The 22,279-nt window shown below is 45.9% G+C and overlaps 1 pseudogene; it reads left to right on the forward strand.

Moving 5' to 3' along the window:
- The window catches only part of LOC119536586, a 34,542-nt pseudogene that overhangs the window by 1,118 nt on the left and 11,145 nt on the right, over positions 1 to 22,279 (forward strand).

The raw sequence follows: 22,279 nt of genomic DNA on the forward strand, positions 1-22,279 counted from the left end.
ATGAATAAGCCAAGTACCCAGCAAGTGTACTCCTAGCCTCTTGTTAGTTGGGGCATCTGAAGACCAAGCAAGAGCGAGCTGGCTGAGCATCTGGTTTAAGCTTTCCCTCTCCAGTCCTTGAAGTTTGGCTTTGCCTTTGGAGGATTTCCGAAAATGAAAACTAACCACCCAGCTTTTTCTCAGACAGAGAAAGAGTTAGCACAGAGGACCTAAGAGCATTCTGGGATGAGACCTGGGTGATGCAGCCACCGAGGCTGGTGGTTCCACCTTCCAAGGCTCTGCTCTGGGGCCTCCCTGGCTGGGCATGAGAATAAAGCTCTCCCTTGCACAGTCACCTACAGCCTCTCCCCGCTGCATGGTGTAGGGGACAGGTGTGCCTCCCCATTGGTCCAGGGGTATCCTAGCAAACCACGGACACTGGAAGGCAAGTCACGCCCAGAGGAGGGCCTGGGATGGAGGGTAGCCAAGAGCAAGCCAATGTCTGCCACCAGGAAGAGCCATCCTGGGGGCCCAGCTCACTCCATGTGTAGGGGGTGGGGTCACCAGCCAAAGCACAACTCACAGGCCCTGCATGGAGCGCCGTTACTTGCATAGAGAAGAGACAAGGCAAGCTCAGCTTCCCTAGTGGACATCACTCCCACGTGGTCAGCAGTCAGCAGGTCTCAATGTGCAGCTGACACAGGGAGATGATCTACATGTGCCCCTCTTTGATGTTATGCTGTTGGGAGGGACCCCAGTGGGGTGGCCAGGTGCCATAAAACTTATGGACTCTTAGCTGAGCTGTCTCCAGTGGATGTTCACATTTGCAAAAGAGGAGGGAACATACCTGCAGGCCACTAGCTGCCAGGGGGTGGGTTTGACCCCCAGGCCCTCCAGGGAAGGGAGTCAGCCCCCATCTACCATCCTGATTAGGAGCCAGGCTAACCCATCTAGTCCCGAGCACCGTGTTTGGGTCACAGGAAAGGCGGCCAGTGGCGGCCAGACCTTCCACCTCCCACCTCCACCCCCGGACACAGTGACGGGGGTGTTATCACCCTGGTGGGCTGATCTGAATAATTCCAAAGTGACCCTTACTTATCACAACTCTCACAGATCTAGGCAACACCAAGGGTGCTCTTTGAGTCCAATTTTATAACCGCTTGGGTGTAAATAATGCTGAGATAGACACCTGAGTCATTTAATGTGTGTTCATTATGCAAGAAGCCCTGTGGCATTCTGGCCAGTCCCAAGGTATTGCATTCTTTCTTTGCATTCTAAAACCAAACAAACAAAAAGGAACAAATGACTTTCCCTCTCTTTATTAAATCCCTGCCAGAAAGTTCCTTCAAAACTCATCTGCGGTCTTCAAAGTAACCTGTCTTTACACAGTAATCTCGCTTGTTAATTCAGATCCAAAGCACCTGTTGCTTTGAGAAACCTGTTGGATGACATTTTTATCCATTGCCACATTGTTGCATGGCACTTCCTGTGCAGCGTTCAGTCTCCCCAGTTGGACTCGAAGCTCCCTGAGGACATGCTTGGTCTCTTCCCCTCCAGTGGCAGGTGTGTAAAGTTCACAAAGGTTTGATTCATTCAGAAGTGGATGATTTAATTTTTGATTTGTGACGAAACTGAAACGTAAGGAAGCAGCGTTTCCCTCGGGCTGCAGTCACAAAGCACACAAACCAGGCGGTTTAAAACAACAGAAATGTATTGTCCCACAGTTCTAAAGCTAGCGGTCCAAGATCAAGGTGTCAGCAGAGCCGGGTTCCCTCTGAAACCCATCGGGGAGAGTCCTTCTCTCTTCTTCCAGTGTCTGGTATTCCCAGCCTGAAGCTGCAGCTCTCTAGGCTCTCTGCTGTCTGTGTCCAAACTCCCCTCTTCTTACAGGATACCAGAGCAGACTTCAGCAACGGCGACCACCGAGACGGCGACAGCAGCCCGGAGGACCCATCTCAGCCTTGGGCAGACGTGGCGCCAGGTGAACCTATTCAGACAGTCTCATTTTGGTTACTAGCACTTTCAACCTTTCAAAGCTTCCATCTCATTTGATTCAGATCTGCCCTCACCCCCTCTAGAAGCTAGGGCTTGAGTTGGGGAAAGGCGGCAAGGGTGGGAGAGTGCAAAGAGGGATTAGGACAAGGGAGTGGAGATCTGGTATTTTTTTATGTGACCGCCCGTGGTGAGTTGTCCATTCTTTGTTCTTTGTGACCACCCCTCACACGTGGCCGTGGCTGCTTCTGTCTTCTCCGGCCACCACTCTTCTTCATAGGGTAGACATCCAAATGCTGCCTCTATGCCACGTGGTAAATAGCTTCCTGTTCACGCCTGAGGCTGATGAGAGGCCTTTGTTGTGGTTTGCAGAGGTGTTTTTATTCCTGATTAGCCAGCACAGAACCTTCGTTGTCTGCACTGTTCCCATGTAGTAGATTTCTACTTTCTCGGGAGTGACACTTTACTGGAGAAGGGCCGTTGGCGTCGGGAGGACTTCTGTTGGCTGTGAGGGCACATGGCTGGCATCTGCTTGCTCCCAGGTTTGTGTTTCAAAATGGCATTCTCCAAAGTGTCAGTGTCAGCTTCCAATGGCTGTTTTCAAAAGATGCCTCTCAGCTGCGGCAGTGAGCTCCTTGCATCTGAGCTTATGTAAGTCTCTAGTGAACTGGTGGAGGCCCATGGTGAATGGGCGTGACTTCTCCATTGAGACTGTCTGATTGGAGCTGTCACCTGCGGTTGGGTGGGTCACATCTTCGTGGAAACACTGAACCACTAGGTTCCAACTTAATCCACACTGGTGTGTCTGCCCACACAAGACTGATCAAAGAACGTGAGTTTTGGGGGACATGATACATCCAAACCAGCACAATCCTGCAAGGACATTTTTCTTTCCAAAAAAGAGGACTTACTTTGTCAGATTTAAGACCTGGGTGTACCATGCATGCATATGGAAATAAAACTTAGTTTGGAAAAACAAAACAAAACAAAACAAAAAACAAAATACAAGCCCCATTTTATCATCAGGTTCACAGACAGAAAATTACTCTGTCAAACTGTGATGAAACTTTCCAAAAAACATCTCTTAACTTGTGTGCTTTATTTTTTCTTGGACTGGGAACAAACAGTTAATGAACCAATGCCTGTTGCTGGAACAATTTGCATGGCACCAGTCTACTCACCTTGAAATCACTTGCCGTGTTTTAATAAAGCACATCATTTCTTATAATGGTACAAATTTAATATAATAATTTGATCATAATGTGGAACAGTCTTTATCACTTCCCGTTCTCTCCCAACACCACCCCACCCCACCAGCTCCACTCGCTTCCCTTTTCCTCTTCTCTCTCTATCCTCCCATTTTCTTTCCCCAGAATCCCAGTCGAGATCTAACTGGGTGGTTTGACCTTTATTATATATATAGGAATTAGTTTATCTCCAGGAGAGCAGGCGGGCTGGAGCAAGCCAAGGACTCACGACTGAGTGGGCGTGGCCTCCTGGCTCACATCTTGGGCAGAGAACTGGTGACAACAGCCGCCAGCCTTGTGGGAAGAGATAAAGGGGACATGTCCTTTGCTGAGCAACAGGAAGGCGTGTTCCCAGCTTCCAGCTTCCGGAGGTTCCAACCCTGCTTGCCTCCATTCCCTCCCAGCGGCAGAGCGTGGGTGTCTGCCATTCCTGAGGCTCCCTCCATCTCCTCCCCACCTGCCTCGACTCTTTCGAGGAGTCCAAATACCCCGGAGGCCCCAATTCTGGCTCAGCCGCTTTGCCGACCTGTCATCTTCCCAGACACCCAGGCCACGGCTTCCTCGGAGAGGCTCACGATTTCCTAATCAGCGCAGTGAGGCCATACCTGCCCTCCCTATCTCAGGGATGGTTGCCAGATAACAGATTCAGGGCCACATTTCTTCCTTCAAAGCCCACTCCATGGCCTGTGATAGACAGAATTATACAGATAAGACTTTGGAGGTGTTTAAAGTGCAGCGAGGAAATAGGCTTAGGGCAGGTATCGCATTTTATCCTTAAGTCATAAAAGTGGGGCCACCCAATTGCATGCTGGGATGCCTTGGGGGGCAGGGACCAGCCAAGATGGATTCACAGCGGACAGGAAACTCAAATAATGTTCTGAAGGATCAAAAAGTGTTTGCTGGATTAGGGGAGAGAGGAGAGCAGAAATGGAATAGAGACTGTGCAAGGGGGTGAGAGCAGGGATGGCTCAGAGACTTGCTCGGGTACCAGTAGCTGGAGCTGTGGATGCCTCAAGGGGAGAAGCAGATGATGTGCCGGAAAAGGTGGTCGAGGCCAGGTTTGAGAAGTTTGGGTCCAAGCCCCTGTCACTCTCATCGGACTCCAACAGTAGCCTTCTACCTAAAACCCACTCTCAGCGACCAGAGTGATCCTTTTTAAACCTAGCTCAGACTTGTCACCCCCTGCTTAATTCCTGCCACTGGTTTTTCTATTGCAGGTAGAATAAAATCCAAACTCCCCTCCTAGCCCCAGTGCCCTGTGCAGTACCTGTCAGATACCATCCTCCCTGGCTCACACAGCCAGCTTGATAGTGGTGCCATTTGCTACGATCTGGAATGGAAGGAAAGGAGAGGTCAGTGTGGCAGAAGGCTCAGGTCCTGTGGCGACCACAGATTTGTCAGTTTCCCCATGAAGAATATGCTCACAGACTTGTTTCCTTGAGAAGGTGAAATTTCACTTTTCCACATGCTGAATTTAAGGTTGGGAAAAGGATTTAAGACTGTGTGTATCTGGTGCTGCTAAAGATGGATTAACCCTACGACCCAACCATTCCACTTCTGCACAAACATTTTTGCATGTGCACCAGGATGCACGGTTAGCAGAGGTCAGCAAGCTGCAGCTGACAAGGAAATCCAGTCCCCAGCCTGTGGTCACACAGCCCATGGGCTAAGAGTAGTTTTTCCATTTTAAAAATGGTTTTCACATGTTTACATTTTTTACAATTATTTTTAAAAATAAAGGTGAATACGCAACAGAGACTATATTTGGCCACAAAGCCTAAAATGTTTACTATCTGGCTCGTTAACAAAAAATGTTTGCCAACCACCAATATATAGGAAGGCTCACGTGGGATTGTTTGAAATAACAAAACACTGGATACATCCCAAATGTCCATCAACAGTAGAATAAATAAATAAATTGTGGTTTGTTGATATAATAATTATTATAGAGCAATGGAAATGAACACACTCTAGCTATCGGTAACAAGTTGGTTCTCACAAACACAATACAGAGCAAATAAAACAGGACACACAAAAAATATAAACACTAAGATTCCATTCACATCAAGATCAAAAACAATCTATCTGGATCTGGGGGAAGGTGCGGATGTGTTGGACATCCTCACTTGGACTGGTGTTGATGTTGTCACAAACATTGGGACTGGCAGTTTGAGGTGCTGAGCCCTCGAGCATGGGACTTGCCCTTATGAAGCTCATTACCACAAAGGAGAGTCTAAAGTTGTATGTAATGGTGCCTAAAAGTCTCCTCCTGAGTACCTCTTTGTTGCTCAGATGTGGCCCTCTCTCTCTCTAACTGAGCCATCTCGACAGGTGAACTCGCTGCCCTCCCCCCTACGTGGGACCCGACTCCCAGGGGTGTAAATCTCCCTGGCAATGCAGAGTATGACTCCCGGGGATGAATGCGGACCCGGCATAGTGGGACTGAGAGTATCTTCTTGACCGAAAGGGGGATGCAAAATGAGATGAAATAGTTTCAGTGGCTGAGAGATTCCAAATGGAGTCGAGAGGTCACTCTGGTGGACATTCTTATGCACTATATAGATAACACCTCTTAGGCTTTAATGTATTGGAATAGCTAGAAGTAAATACCTGAAACTACCAAACTCCAACCCAGCAGTCTGGACTCCTGAAGACAATTATATAATAATGTAGATTACAAGGGGTGACAGTGTGATTGTGAAGACTTTGTGGATCACACCCCCTTTATCTAGTGTATGGATGAGTGGAGGAATGGGGATAAAAACTAAAGGACAAATGGGGTGGGATGGGGGGATGATTTGGGTGTTCTTTTTTCACTTATTTTTTATTCTTGTTCTGGTTCTTTCTGATGTAAGGAAAATGTTCAGAGATAGATTGTGGTGATGAACGCATAACTATGTTATCATACTGTGGACAGTGGATTGTATATCATGGATGATTGTATGGTGTGTGAATGTATTTCAATAAAACTGAATTTAATTAAAAAAAACTATCTAATTTAGGAATGCATATATGGGTCATAAACTATGGAGAAAAGTAAGAGATTATCAAAAAAGTCAAAACTGTGATTAATTCTTGGGAGGAGGGAGGAGGTGATGATTCAGAAGGGGCACATGAGGGTTTCTGGGGTGCCAAGCAATGTTGTATTTCCTCACCTTATTGGTGGTTACACAGGTTTTCCCTGCATAACTAATCTTAATTTGCACAGCTGCGCTTTATGCATTCATCTCTATGTAAGATTGTATTGATTAGCTATTGCTGCAATAATGCTGTGTAACAAACCACCCACCATTCAGGGGCTTGAAACCATAATCCTTTATTCTTACAGATCAGGGGGTTAGCTGGGCCAGTGGCTCTGATCAGGCTGCAGGAGGCGGCACTGCTCTGCTTCTTGCTTTAGGACAGCAGGTTGACCGGGCAGCTTTGACCATGTGTGTTCAGCAGGTAACAGCTACCTGGGGGAAGGTCTTCTCATGGCAAGGCCAGAGACTCAACTGTGGCACACTGTTACTTCCACCGGTGTCATCAGCCAAAGCAAGTTACGTGGCCAAGCCCCAAATCAGGGGTTGGTGGAGTACACTCTGCATGCAGTGAGGCCATGGCAAGCATGTGGGTACAAGGAGGGGTCAAGATTGGGGCCAACAGTGTGATTAGACATCTCACAGTAAGAGCATTAAGTAGGAAATGGAGGTTTCTTTGAGACATCCGGGTGAAAATGCCTAGTTAAGCAGTCAGAAATCCTGATCTGGAGCTCAGAAAGATCTAGAATGGAGACCAAGGTCTGGATCATGCATACATTGGTGGCAACCAAAGCCACATGAGTGACTGAGTTGGCCAGGGACAATGAACAAAGCTGAAGCAAGAGCATCCCCAACATGGGCTGGGCCCAGGAAGAAGGCCCTGCATGGAAGATTTCTGCAGGACAGTTATAGAGGCAAGGGGAGAGCCGGTAAGGGAGGAGTCTAGGAGCTGAGCAAGGCTGAACAGTGTGTTAGGCTTTTGCTCTTGGGAGATCACCTTTGAGAAAGGAATTGTGGTGGCTTCATAGGGACAAAATATCATTTGCAGTGAGTTGAGGCAATGGGAGGCAAAATGGGGCTGCCCTTTCAAGCAGTGCGACTATCGAGCAGTGATCTCAACCTTTTCTTCACTCTCTTCTACGTTGGAGTAGACCCTTACACCCCCATGAGTAGCTGTGGTGACTGTTGACAGTCGTCCTCTTCTAAGCAGCACTGTTTAAAAAAAAAAAAAAAGTCGGAAAAGCAATGACTGATAAAGGATGCTGTGCCCAGAGAGGATGTCATGTTTCCTGTAAGTAGAAGCGCTTAGTCTCTGCTCCACACAGAAGTGAACTCATGGTCAGTGCCCTTGAAAAATGTATTGTCTATGGGGGACATGACCTATAAACACCCAGTGATAATCCAAGGCGGGGTAACGTAAGGGCTGAGTCATGATGGCATTGAGGAACGAGCTACTGATCCTGACAGCAAGGACCAGGGAGGGGGCAGATTTACAAAGGAGGAAGCATTTCAGCATGGGTAGGGCTGGGGCACCGATGAGGAAAGGCATAGACTTATGGCAGCACACGGTGTATCTAGAGTTTAAGGGCCTGAAGGCAGAAGGTAGAGGATGAGGCTAGAGGAAGTTTGGGGCTCCCTCATGGAGAACCAATGTCAGGTGGATTTGGGCTTATGCACTGTAGGCAATAGGGAGCCACTGTGGGTTTTTGAGGAGGGGAGTGATCAACTGCACGTTTTAGAAGATAACCGGTAGCACTGTGAAAAATGGATTGGCTATCAGAATCCCAAGGAAGGATTACTAGGGGGCTGCTGCAATGGATATGGAAGCTCTTTGCAAACTATGAAGCAGGGTAAAGTCTGGAGTTAGGAGGTCTGACCAAGGAATCCTTTGAATTAGCTTCTCCTTGTCCTCTCCAGTATGGAGTCAGCACTGTGGGTTCCTCCAGGTCACGAGCCTTGGGGTGGCCTAATTGAGCCTCCCTTCTCCTCCTTGGTTTCCAGGAAGCAGGGCAGATGCTCCTAAGAAGGAGGACCTGGGCTGAGGGCTTGGGCTGGGAGCAGGCGGAGATCAAAGCCATGGCCCATGTTGGCCAAGTGAACCAGCAGGGGTTCTAAGGGAACTGTGAACTGCTGTGTCTTCTTTATGAGACTCTGGCCATGAGGTGGCACTACCAAGACTCCTCCACCAAGTTTGGCTCTAACACAGTACTTCCCAACCTTGGCTGCACAGTGGAATAATTACCTTTGGGTTGCTTAACAAAATCCTCGGGCCTGACTCCAGCCTCCAGAGATTCTGACCGAATTGATTGGCTGTCACCTGGGCATCAGGAGTTTTAAAAGCTCACCAGCTGTATTTTAAAACTTCAACTTCTGTGTGAAACCAAAGGTAGAAATGTTTATTTGGTGGAGAATCTTTATTTTGTGTAGCACACTATACAATTTAACTTGTATGGTCAGTTTATTCAAACACCATAATTACATGGAAACTTGAATAGGAAGTGAGATCTGGTCTGTTTGTTCAGGTTAGTGTGACGCCCCGATATATCCCAGAGTAATTCGGGCAGAGAATAAAGAAGTATTTAAAAAGCCCCTTTGGGGGTGACAGTATGATGGTGAAAACCTTGTGGATCACTCTCCCTTTATTCAGTGTATGGATGGTTGAGTAGAAAAATGGTAACAAAAGGTAAATGAAAAATAGGGTAGGGGTGGGGATGGTTTGGGTGTTCTGTTTTACTTTTATTTTTTATTCTTATTTTTACTTTTTCTGATACAAGAAAAATGTTGAAAAAATAGATTGGGGTGATAAATGCACAACTATACTATAGTACTGTAAACAGTTGATTGTACACCATGGATAATTGTATGATATGTGAATATATCTCAATAAAACTGAATTGAAAAAAAAAATTCCCCTTGAGGCACTTCAGAAAAATGTGGAAATATTAAATTTACCCACTTGGGGAATTCCTTACCTTCTAGCAAACATTGAGGACTACCAATTTAGTAGGTCAAGCCCTTGATCTTGGGGCATGCCCTTATGAATCCTGTTACTACAAAGGAGAGGTGAAGCCTACTTATAATTGTGCCTAAGAGTCACCCACAGAGAACCTCTTTTGTTGCTCAGATGTGGCCTCTCTCTCTAAACCAACTTGGCAGGTGGACATGCTGCCCTCCCCCTTATGTGAGATATGACTCCCAGGGGTGTAAATCTCCCTGGCAGTGTGGAACATGACTCCCAGGGATGAGTCTGGACCTGGCATCATTGGATTGAGAAAGCCTTCTAGACCAAAAGGGGGAAGAGAAATGAAACAAAGTAAAGTTTCAGGGGCTGAGAGATTTCAAATGAAGTTGAGAGGCCATTCTGGAGGTTATTCTTATGCATTATATAGATAGCCTTTTTAGTTTTCAGTGTATTAGAATACCTAGAAGGAAATATCTGAAACTGTTGAACTGCAACCCAGTCACCTTGATTCTTGGAGACGAGTGTATAAGTACATAGTTTATACAGTTCGACCATGTGATTATAGAAAACCTTTGTGGCTTACACTCCCTTTATCCAGTGTATGGACAGATGAGTAGAAAATGGGAACAAAAAAGTAAATGAGTAATGGGGTGGGGGGAGGAGATGGGAGAGATGGGTTGTTTTGGGTGTTCTTTTTTACTTTTATTTTTATTATTTTTTTTTTTGAGTAATGGAAATAGTCAAAAATTGGTTGTGGTGATGAATGCACAACTATATGATGATACTGTAAACAATTGATTGTAAACTGTGGATGATTGTATGGTATGTGGCTATATCTCAAAAAAATTGCAAAAAAAAAAAAAAAAAAACTCTCTGGGTGATTCTAGTGTGCAACCAGGACTGAGCCCGGCTACTCTGAAGGTTCACATAAAAAGACTATGCCCTCCGCGAGCAGAGTAGGAGCTGTACCGAGGCAGATCTCACAAAGCTAAGGAAGCCCAGACCCCAGAGACGTGACAATTTCACTGGGGAGTTGCCTGCAGCAGACAGTTCCCTGCTGTTCCTTGTGGTCAGAAGCTGGCCTGGTACCTGCACACACAGTGACGTGAACGTCCTGCCTTAGGTGCTGGAAGCGTGGTTTTGTAATATATACGATCGGTCCTCAAATGGTCACTTTTCTGCCAGTCACGGTGGCTGGGTTTCCCCTTGTGTTCGTTCTGTAACTGTTCAGAGGGGTGTGGGCAAAACAAACCCTGTCACATCCTGTGGGTGTCTGCTGACTGCAGAATGTTCTGCTGACTTCACTTTCTCGGTGTCCTAACAAAGCTGTCAGCTGTGCTTCTGCCTGAGACGAAGCCCTCAGTCCCTCCCGTTCTGAAAACCCATGTGTGGCAAGGCGCTGACTCACTTCCTTTGGCCGACAGAGTCCTACTAGTTCCTGGATCAGCTCTCCCTGATGCAACCATCCCCTCCAGAGTTCAGCGAGCAGGGAGAAACGATCAGATGTCACAGCAAGGGACCTGAACTTTGATTTTGATTATCCCACTATGGGTGGTGGTGGTGGAGAGGGTGGGGCATATTGACAGCCAGGTGACATTTCTGGGCTTTGAGGAAGGAAGATATGTAATTACAAAATGTGGCTAACCTTAATTGAGACTTCTGAAGAGAAAACCAGGAAAAAGAAAAATAAGAGAGAGATTGATTAGAAAACAGACTGTTTCTCCCTGCTGTGAGAAGTGAAACGTTCTGCCCTGTGTGTGTCTGTCACTAACTAGCTTTTTTTTTGTTCAGACATTCAGAACGTACTGCTGGCATATGACCTTGTGCCAAGAACTGTGCTGGGTGCCTGGGAAATGGCCGTGGAAGACACACATGGCCCCTACCCTTGCATGGAACTTACCAAGACATGTGCTTGGGGAAAAACAGTCACTGCCTTTGGACTATAGCTAGCAGGGAGTGCTTTCTGCATGCCAGCTGCTGGACTCAGTCTTTGGTTTGAATAGCTATTGCCTTTTATTACAGGGCTCCTACCCCTATCCCCCTCCCCAAACACACACAGCCATCCTAATGTTTTCAATGTGCACCCTCATTTATACGTGTTCTTGGAATTCTAAGTTGTTCTTTTCTATGCATGAATTCTAATTTATCTCTATGTCAGATATGCTTACGTAAATTAGAATATGTGCACTTCTCTCCAGCTCTGTGCTTGTCAGACCCACCGGGTTGTGTGCGTACATCTACCCTCTGGTTTCTCACAGCTACGTGAGTATAGCCGCCACATTTTCCCGGTCACTCACCAGTCTCAGATGCCCCAATTGCCCCCAGTTTCCTGCCCCACAAGTACCTCTGTGCTCTGATAAACAACCTCATGCCTGTGTCCTTCAGCCCCCGAGTGAGGGGTTTCAGGATCTATTCATTCCCAGGAGCGAACAACCAGTAATGTGATATACCTATAGACCGTCTGACTAAATAAGCCAGATTGCTCTGCATAATGGCTGTGCCACCTACCCATTGCCACCTGCAAGAGAGAGGCCTGTCATCTCACCTCCCGGCCCAACTTGGCATTGTCCAGCTTTGTAATTTTTGCCAATAGGTGGAAAGTAGTATCTCACTGTTGGTTTAATTTGCCCTACCCTAACCTTGGAACAATGAACATCTCTTTGTGTATTTGTTTAGCTGTTCAGGTTTCTTGTTCTGCAAATTGCCTATTCACACCCTTTGCCCATTTCCCATACCTTTCTTGTTAATGTATAGGAGTTCTTGCATGTTCTAAACATCAGTCTGTTTTTTGGCATTGCAAATATCTCCTCCCAATCTGTTATCTGCTTGTTACTTTTGACCACTGTGTCCTTTGTTTTACAGAAATCCTATATTTGAGGGGATCGAATTAATCGATTTTGTGCCTTATGATTGTGTTTCGAATTTTTTTAAGAAGTCCTTCTGCCCAGCGTTCATAAAGATATTATCTTACAGATAATCTCTGTAGTAACTTAATAGCTTATATTTCACAGGGCTTCAAACTATCTGAACTCTAGTTTTGCATATGGTGTTTGTTAGGAACCTGGTTTTGTTGTCTTAGCTTTCTCTACTCCCTGAATCTTCATAACAATTCTATTAGGTAGAGGAGGAAACTGAGGGCAAAGAAGGCCAAAATGCAAGCAAACGACAGAACCCCAATCTGATGGTGTTTCTTCAAATACCAAATAGCTGAACTGTCTACAGGTTTCCAGGGTGGGGACCATGAAGTCCAGGGCCCAAAATACAGACTCACTCACGGTTGGCATTTACTAATTACTTGGTGAATGGTTGGGCTCTTGGGTCAGTCTCTCGGACTTAGACCAGAAATGCCAGCACACCCCAGAAAGAAGGGCCACACCCCAGCTCCAGCTTCAGTAGGAAGCCCCTTCCCATCTCTGACCCCTCACCCATCTAGGCCACACCCACAGCCTACTCAAAAGTAGCTTCTCCTTCCTCAGCTTAGGGTCTCTTTCTACTTCTGTCCTAAATTTTGTGCTTATGACTTCTAATAAATTATGATTATTAAGACAGAGTGAGCACTTTATATGTGCCCAGGCACTGTTCTAAGCACTTAACTTGTACTAGCTAATTTAACAGCCACAGCAGCCTTGTAAGGGACTGTGGTGGTTTGAACCTGTATGTTCTCCAGAAAAACATGTTCTTTAATCCATTCCTGTGGGTATAAACCCATTGTAAGTAGGCTTTCTGAGGAGGTTACCCTCAATCAGGATGGGTCTTAACTCCTATTACGGGAGTCCTTTATAACTGAATGAAATTCAAACAGAGACAGAAAGCCACAGAAGCAAGAAGCTGAAACCAGCAAAATCCGGAAGAAAAGGGAGAGGCCAGCAGACACCGCCATGTGCCTTGCCATGTGACAGAGGAGCCAAGGATCACGGGCAAACAGTCTTCCAGATGAAAGCTTTGCCTTGATGGAAACTTGATTCAGATGTTTTCCCAGCCTCAAAACTGGGAGCAAATAAATTCCCATTGTCTAAGCTAACCCTTTTCATGGTATTTGCTTAAGCAGCCTAAAAAACTAAAACAGCTGGGAATTATCACTGTCCCCATTTTACAGATCATAAAATCAAGACCAGGAGAGAAACCAAGATGGCGGCTAGGTGAGACAGGGCTAAGGAACACCTCCGTGGAAAACAGTAGATAAGGACCAGAGAGTGACCCAGAATACTGGTTACAGTGATGTGCCAGCTGGACGAGATCTGCTAGTTCCCACGGGCTGTATACTTGGTGAAACGGAGAGTCTGCATTCTGAAACGAGTGAGTAAGCTGGCTGGAAGTCCCACAGCCGCGTGGCAGTCTGGAGAAGCCAGGGTTTGGTGTCTGGAGACCAACGGGCTCTTTTAATTAACAAAAAAAAGGAAAAAGGGGAAAAGCCAGGAGTGGCTGCAGGTACGATCGGCTGCAGGTGCGATCGGCTGCAGGTGCGATCATGGGAAACATGCAGTAAAACACAGCAAGAGGGGGCTGGGCCAGCCTCTTGGTGTCTGGCCTGGAAGATAGCCCACTGCAGATATCCCTGGGGCCAGGGTAACAGAGCAGAGAGCAAGAAGCCGAAAGAATCCCCGTGGCTAGCAGCTCGCTCCCGGGAGGGCTGGATAAACTCCTGCCTGGGGCCGTGCCCACAGCCCAGAGCCCCGCCAGTTGTCCTGGAGCTGGGAAGGAGGAACTGTGTGAGGAGAGGGGTGTGGAGACGCCCCTTTCGGCCTTTTTTGCATAAGGATGAAAGCGAGCTGGCTCGGCCCGGCAGCCCGGGGCTTCCCTTGAGGGACGTCACGCGCTGATGACGTAGCACTGCATTACCTCAGCAGAGGTCCTGGAGGATCGCGGCTGGGCGGGGGGACCTGCTCGGAGATCCCAGAGACACTACGCCAAGTCCAGTGGTTTGTGGGACATCGAGAGAGAGGGGCTGGGGCTGAAATGAAATGAAGTCTTGGACTCTTGCGGTGGCCTTGAATCTCCGGGAACTGGGGGGATTTGAATACTGAGGCTGTCCTTCCTCCCTGACCACACGTACAAGCGCCCCGCATTCAGGGCGGATGGCTCCAGCAACACACCCAGGCTGAGTTCTCCGGCTGGACCCCACAAGAATCATTTCCCCATATAACACGGGGACAAGGTGGAGAACTGACTTGAGAGGTATAGGTGACTCACAGACACCATCTGCTGGTTAGTTAGAGAAAGTGCATGTCACCAAACAGTGTTTCTGAAAAATCAGGTAGGTTTTTTTTTTTTTACAATTAAAAGAACCCTGTCGAGTGTGATTGTGAAGACCTTGTGGATCACACCCCCTTTACCTAGTGTATGGATGAGTAGAAAAATGGGGATAAAAACTAAAGGACAAATGGGGTGGTATGGTGGGATGATTTGGGTGTTCTTTTTTCACTTTTATTTTTTATTCTTGTCCTGGTTCTTTCTGATGTAAGGAAAATGTTCAGAGATAGATTGTGGTGATGAACGCATAACTATGTTATCATACTGTGGACAGTGGATTGTATACCATGGATGATTGTATGGTGTGTGAATGTATTTCAATAAAACTGAGTTTAACAACAACAACAAAAAAGAATGCTATCGAGCAGAGAAAATGCCAAGAGGCCAAAAACAACAGAAAATCTCAACACATATGATAAAACCAGACGATATGGAGAATCCAACTCCAAACACACAAATCAAGTTATCAGAAGAAACGAAGTTCCTCGCAGAATTAATCAAAGAAATACAATCGAGGAACAAAAGCATGGCAAAGGATTTAAAGAACATCAAGAAGACCGTGGCCCAGGATATAAGCTACATAAAGAAGACCCTAGAAGAGCATAAAGAAGACATTGCAAGGCTAAATAAAAAAATAGAAGATGTTATGGAAATAAAAGAAACTGTTGGCCAAATTAAAAAGACTCTGGATATTCACAATACAAGACTAGAGGAAGCTGAACAACATCTCAGTGTCCTAGAAGTCCACAGAACAGAAAATGAAAGAACAAAAGAAAGAATGGAGAAAAAAATCAAAAAAATCGAAAATGGATCTCAGGGAAACGATAGATGAAATAAAACGTCCAAACTTAAGACTCATTGGTGTCCCAGAAGGGGAAGAGAAGGGTAAAGTTCTAGAAAGAGTATTCAAAGAAATTGTTGGGGAAAACTTCCCCAACCTTCTACACAATATAAATACACAAAGCATAAATGCCCAGCGAACTCCAAATAGAAAAAATCCAAATAAACCCACTCCAAGACATATTCTGATCAGACTGTCAAATACTGAAGAGAAGGAGCAAGTTCTGAAAGCAGCAAGAGAAAAGCAATTCACCACATACAAAGGAAACAACATAAGACTAAGTTGTGACTACTCAGTGGCCACCATGGAGGCGAGAAGGCAGTGGCATGACATATTCAAAATACTGAGAGAGAAAAATTTCCAACCAAGAATACTTTATCCAGCAAAACTCTCCTTCAAATTCAAGGGAGAGCTTAAATTTTTCACAGACAAACAAATCCTGAGAGACTTTGCCAATAAAAGACCTGCTGTACTTCAGATTCTAAAGGGAACCCTACCAACAGAGAAACAACAGAAAGAAGAAAGAGATATAGAGAATTTTAACAGAAATATATAGTACCTTACATCCCAAAGCACCAGGACACTCATTTTTCTCTAGTGATCATGGATCTTTCTCCAGAAGGGACGGACCATAAGCTGGGACATAAAACAAGCCTCAAGAAATTTAAAAAAAAAGAAAAAATTGAATATAGTCAAAGCACATTCTCCAACCACAATGGAAGTCAATAATTTTTGAACTGTAGCTCCACTATTTACTTCCTACATGATATAAATTACACAAACCCTAATGACAAATCAGTGGTTTTGAACTCAATGTAAAATATGTAATTTTAGACAACTATATAAAGGTGGGGGAATGAAGGAGTATAGGAGCATAGTTTATGTGTCCTATTGAAGTGGAGGTGGTATCAAAGAAAAACAAGATTGTTATGGATTTAAGAGGTTAATTTTAACCCCCACAGCAAACACAAAGAAACTATCAGAGAATGTAACCATAGAGACGAATTGTAGAGTTTGGGTTACGAGAAATGGGGGATGGTGCAATGGGGAGTTAAGAAATGAGGGTGGGGTTGCTGTTGGAGGTGAAGGGAAATTTCTAGTAATGGATGGTGGGAAAGAGCATTACAACATTTTAAAGGTGATTAATCCCACTAATGGAAGGCTAGGGAGGGGGTGGAATGGGAAGATTTAGGCTGTATATATGTTCCCACAACTAAAAAAAAAAAAAACTCCAAATAGATGATTGAATGCCAAGGATGAACTTGGATTGAGTTAGAGGATAGGGGACAGGGGGCTCAAAGGGACACAGTTGAGACATAAGGTAAAGGAAATATAGAATGTAAGCTTTGTATCATTGTTGAACCTGCTGTACTTCTTAGCTGCGCTTAATGGGATTGCATAAAAGAATGTTCTTGTTCATGGGAAGTATATACGTGAATTATAGTATATGTTCAAGGGAAAAAAAAAAAATCAAGGCCAGAGAGGTTAAGCTTGCTCAAGGTTCTCATCACTAGTAAGTAGCAGAGCAGGGATATGAACCCAGGCCACAGAGCCCAGGGCCTGCACTCAAACCACCATGACACACCATCTTTCATAAGGTATATCACCATTCAGCTCAGATCAGTGACCACTATGGGAAAGTACAAAATATGAGTAACTAAAATAGTCTCAACTGTTTTATTTTGAGAATCGTCCTAAAAAATCTTTGCCATCGGCTATTCCAGCATCCAGGCTCACTTTGATGCAGACTTGCAGTCTTCTCAATGGCACTGCTAACTCACATCCCTGCTGGACCCAAAGACCCAGAACACCTTCTCCCTCTGCAGCCCACCTAATTCACTAAGGCTGGTGATGTCAAAACTCTTTATGATTGTGGTGCCGCATTTCCAAGACAGCAGGGCCCTTCTCACCCTGTTTGTGTAACCAAATCCTAGTGACTTCAGCTTCCCTGGAGGCTGCCCGGAGCCTTTGTTCTTCTCTCCCATGACCCATTGTTCTCCCGTCCTTTTCTTTCTGCTCTGTCATGTTGTTTTCACCCGTGTTGTTTACGGTTCAGAATCTACATGTCCTCCCCACCCCCTGCCCTTCTCTCTTCATCCCCCACTTTGAACTCTTCTCCTCCTTGCCCCTTCCTCTCTTGTGTTTGAATGACACCTTACCCACTTGTCCTTTCTTTGCCCTTCTTTTTTCTCTAACCTTGAATCCTAAACCATCTTGGCACTGGTTCTGTGCCATGTAACTTCATCTCCTTCCCTCCCATCCCCGTCTCTCTCTCCTTCCAGGAAAGCTCTTCTCACTGGCTGGGAGCCTCAGCACAGGCTCAGCCCCTGCAGCCCTCACCTCAGTCCTGGCCCTGCCATCTGGAGAACCGAGGGAGGAGGGCAGCCTCCTCTGGTTGAGTGTCAGCGGCTCTGAGTTGTCCTTGGCTCGGATTTGAACGTGAGCAGCGCAATAGTTCTGGCTGCTTCTTAAAGTTCCGAAAAACGTCTCTTCTTCAGGGAAGGTGACTGGGCATGAATTCTTGTCGGGGACTCTTTCATTTTCCTGGGAATAATCCCCTTTGCTTAACTCTTCCCATTAACCCTTAACACTTCAGCCTGTCCTGTGTGACCTCCAGTTGGAGCCTTTCCTCTTCCTCACCACCACGACTTTGAACATGTCATTTCCAGGCTGTCCCATGTTATCAGATGTTCCCTCCTCGTTTTCTTTTATTTGGTGCACCTGCCATTGCGAGATGCTGTGGAATGTCTGGAGTCCCGCATCCTATTTTTTTGAGCAGCTCTCCATTGAAAATTGTGCAAGTACTACAGGGGCACAGATACACCATTAAAGGCACACTAGGGTTTGACATGGGTTTAATTTAACGTATTTGGATTACATCCCAATGCAAAACCTGAGCTCCTCCAACAGCTACCTCCAGCCACCATTGACCTGCTGACAGCTGTGTACACCTTTGTGGTCAAGCCTGTGCTCATTCTGTCTTCTTTCCTCCTAGATCTCCAACCACACACACACACACACACACACCATGGCTGAGAATGCCTCCATGTCCCTTCCAGTACAAGTCTTGGGGGTCCCCCAGGACGTGAACCCCTGGCTTTCACTTCTCTGTCTCCTCGTAGCTCTCCCTGGCATGCTTAGGTGATTACGATAGTACCTGATACTGTTAGGAAATATTTTATTTGTCTGTGTTTGTGTCTCCCTAGCAAGATGCCACAGACAGTGTTTTCAGGGTTTGAGGTCTAGGTGGGCAGTTGGGAAATCAGTTTGGAGCCTCAGCAAGTAAGTGAGTGGGTAAGTATGAAACCTCAGCTCCCTCCCTCCTGCCACAATCACATCCTGCCTTGCAGTTTCCCCTGCTTGACTGTCAGCTCCTCAGGTGAGGGGGGCAGAGCGGCTCGGAAAGGACATTGCCCATCTCCCCCAGCACAGTTGCAGTGCTTAGCAAAGAGCTGCTGATTTGGCTTTGAGGTCAGAGAACCACAGTTCACTGCCAGCAACCTCTAGACAGCAGGAGAACAAGAAATTAGAGGGAATGGGTTGAGGGATTTGAGGGAATGGGATGGGAATCCACCTGCTGGAAAATCAGTCTTTTGTAAGGTCCAGAAGAGGAGGCCTGGGTCAAGCCCAGACCAGGGCCGTTTGTAGCTGGGCCCTAGGAGTCCTGGAGGAGTTAGTTGATGAGGCCACCACAGGGTGCTGATGGTGACTGTACCAGTCAGAGGTTTTGGTCCCATGACCCTATTGCATCCTTCCTTTCCTGCTCAAGTTCAAAAGCGCTGACTAGACTCTAGCTGAAGCACAGGCCTGGTGATTTGGGGCTCAGCCATGCCATCCATACCATCTTGGGTTGGAGGGGTGGCCCACTTGGCTTCCTTCCCTGCTTCAAAAAATCCTATCACCACCAACTGGCACAGTTGCTAGCCATGCCTGTGTTAGTTTCCTGTTGCCACGGTAACAAATAACCACTAGTTTAGTGGCTTAAAACAATACAAAGGTATTATGTTATAGCTCTGGAGGTTGGAAATCTGAACTGAGGCATAGCGGAATTAAAATCAAGATGCTGCAGAGAAACCAAGATGGCAGCTAGGTGAGACAGGGCTAAGGAACACCTCCATGGAAAACACTAGATAAGGACCAGAGAGTGACCCAGAATACCGGTTACAGCGATGTGCCAGCTGGACGAGATCTGCTAGTTCCCAGGGGCTGTATACTTGGTGAAACCGAGAGTCTGCATTCTGAAACGAGTGAGTAAGCTGACTGGAAATCCCGCAGCCGCGCAGCAATCTGGGGAAGCCAGGGTTTGGCGTCTGGAGACCAACGGGCTCTTTTAATTAAAAAAAAAAAAGGAAATAGGGGAAAAGCTAGGAGCGGCTGCAGGTGCTGCAGCAAAAGGGGGGCAGGTGCGATTGTGGGAAACATGCAGTAAAACACAGCAAGAGGGGGCTGGGCCGGCCTCTCAGTGTCTGGCCTGGAAGATAGCCCGCTGCAGATATCCCTGGGGCCAGGGGAATGGAGCGGAGAGCAAGAAGCCGAAAAAATCCCCGTGGCTAGCAGCTCGCTCCCGGGAGGGCTGGATAAACTCCTGCCTGGGGCCGTGCCCACAGCCCAGAGCCCCACCAGTTGTCCCGGAGCTGGGAAGGAGGAACTGTGCGAGGAGAGGGGTGTGGAGACGCCCCGCACGGCCATTTTTGCATAAGGATGAAAGCGAGCCGGCACGGCCCAGTGGCCCGGGGCTTCCCTTGAGGGACGGTGTGCACTGGTGACATAGCACAGCATTACCTCAGCAGAGGTCCTGGAGGATCACAGCTGGGCGAGGGAACCTGCTCGGAGATCCTGGAGACACTACACCAAGTCCGGTGGTTTGTGGGACATCGAGAGAGAGGGGCTGGGGCTGAAATGAAATGAAGTCTTGGACTCTTGCGGCGGCCTTGAATCTCCGGGAACCGGGGGGATTTGAATATTGAGGCTGTCCCTCCTCCCTGACCACCTGTACAAGCGCCCCACATTCAGGGCGGACGGCTCCAGCAACACACCGAGGCTGAGTTCTCTGGCTGGACCCCACAAACATCGTTTCCCCATACAATGCGGGGACAAGGTGGAGAACTGACTTGAGAGGTATAGGTGACTCACAGACGCCATCTGCTGGTTAGTTAGAGAAAGTGTATGTCAACAAACAGTGTTTCTGAAAAATTAGATAGGTTTTTTTTTTTTACAAATTAAAAGAACGCTGTCAAGCAGAGCAAATGCCAAGAGGCCAAAAACAACAGAAAATCTCAATGCATATGATAAAATCAGACGATATGGAGAATCCAACTCCAAACACACAAATCAAGTTATCAGAAGAAACGAAGTTCCTCACAGAATTAATCAAAGAAATACAATCAAGGAACGAAAGCATGGCAAAGGATTTAAAGGACATCAAGAAGACCATGGCCCAGGATATAAGCTACATAAAGAAGACCTTAGAAGAGCATAAAGAAGACATTGCAAGAGTAAATAAAAAAATAGAAGATGTTATGGAAATAAAAGAAACTGTTGGCCAAATTAAAAGACTCTGGATATTCACAATACAAGACTAGAGGAAGCTGAACAACATCTCAGTGTCCTAGAAGTCCACAGAACAGAAAATGAAAGAACAAAAGAAAGAATGGAGAAAAAAATTGAAAAAATCAAAATGGATCTCAGGGAAACAATAGATGAAATAAAACGTCCAAACTTAAGACTCATTGGTGTCCCAGAAGGGGAAGAGAAGGGAAAAATTCTAGAAAGAGTATTCAAAGAAATTGTTGGGGAAAACTTCCCCAACCTTCTACACAATATAAATACACAAAGCATAAATGCCCAGCAAACTCCAAATAGAATAAATCCAAATAAACCCACTCCAAGACATACTCTGATCAGACTTTCAAATACTGAAGAGAAGGAGCAAATTCTGAAAGCAGCAAGAGAAAAGCAATTCACCACATACAAAGGAAACAACATAAGACTAAGTTGTGACTACTCAGTGGCCACCATGGAGGCGAGACGCCAGTGGCATGACATATTTAAAATACTGAGAGAGAAAAATTTCCAACCAAGAATACTTTATCCAGCAAAACTCTCCTTCAAATTCAAGGGAGAGCTTAAATTTTTCACAGGCAAACAAATCCTGAGAGACTTTGCCAATAAAAGACCTGCCGTACTTCAGATTCTAAAGGGAACCCTACCAACAGAGAAACAACAGAAAGAAGAAAGAGATATGGAGAATTTTAACAAATATATAGTACCTTGCATCCCAAAGCACCAGAACACTAATTTTTTTCTAGTGATCATGGATCTTTCTCCAGAAGGAACCGTAAGCTGGGACATAAAACAAGCCTCAAGAAATTAAAAAAAAAAAAATTGAATATGCTCAAGACACATTCTCCAACCACAATGGAATACAAATAGAAGTCAATAATTTTTGAACTGTAACTCCACTATTTACTTCCTACATGATATAAATTACACAAACCCTAATGACAAATCAGTGGTTTTGAACTTAATGTAAAATATGTAATTTTAGACAACTATGTAAAGGTGTGGGAATGAAGGAGTATAGGAACATAGTTTATGTATCCTATTGAAATGGAGGTGGCATCAAAGAAAAACAAGATTGTTATGGATTTAAGAGGTTAATTTTAACCCCCACAGCAAACACAAAGACACTATCAGAGAATGTAACCATAGAGATGAATTGTAGAGTTCGGGTTAAGAGAAATGGGGGACGGTGCGATGGGGAGTTAAGAAATGAGGGTGGGGTTGCTGTTGGAGGTGAAGGGAAATTTCTAGTAATGGATGGTGGGAAAGAGCATTACAACATTCTAAAGGTGATTAATCCCACTAATGGAAGGTTAGGGAGGGGGTGGAATGGGAAGATTTAGGCTGTATATATGTTCCCACAACTAAAAAAAAAAAAAAAGACAGTCTAAATAGATGATTGAATGCCAAGGATGAACTTGGATGG

Source organism: Choloepus didactylus, chromosome 6 (assembly GCF_015220235.1).
Source record: "Choloepus didactylus isolate mChoDid1 chromosome 6, mChoDid1.pri, whole genome shotgun sequence".
Classification (NCBI taxonomy): domain Eukaryota; kingdom Metazoa; phylum Chordata; class Mammalia; order Pilosa; family Megalonychidae; genus Choloepus; species Choloepus didactylus.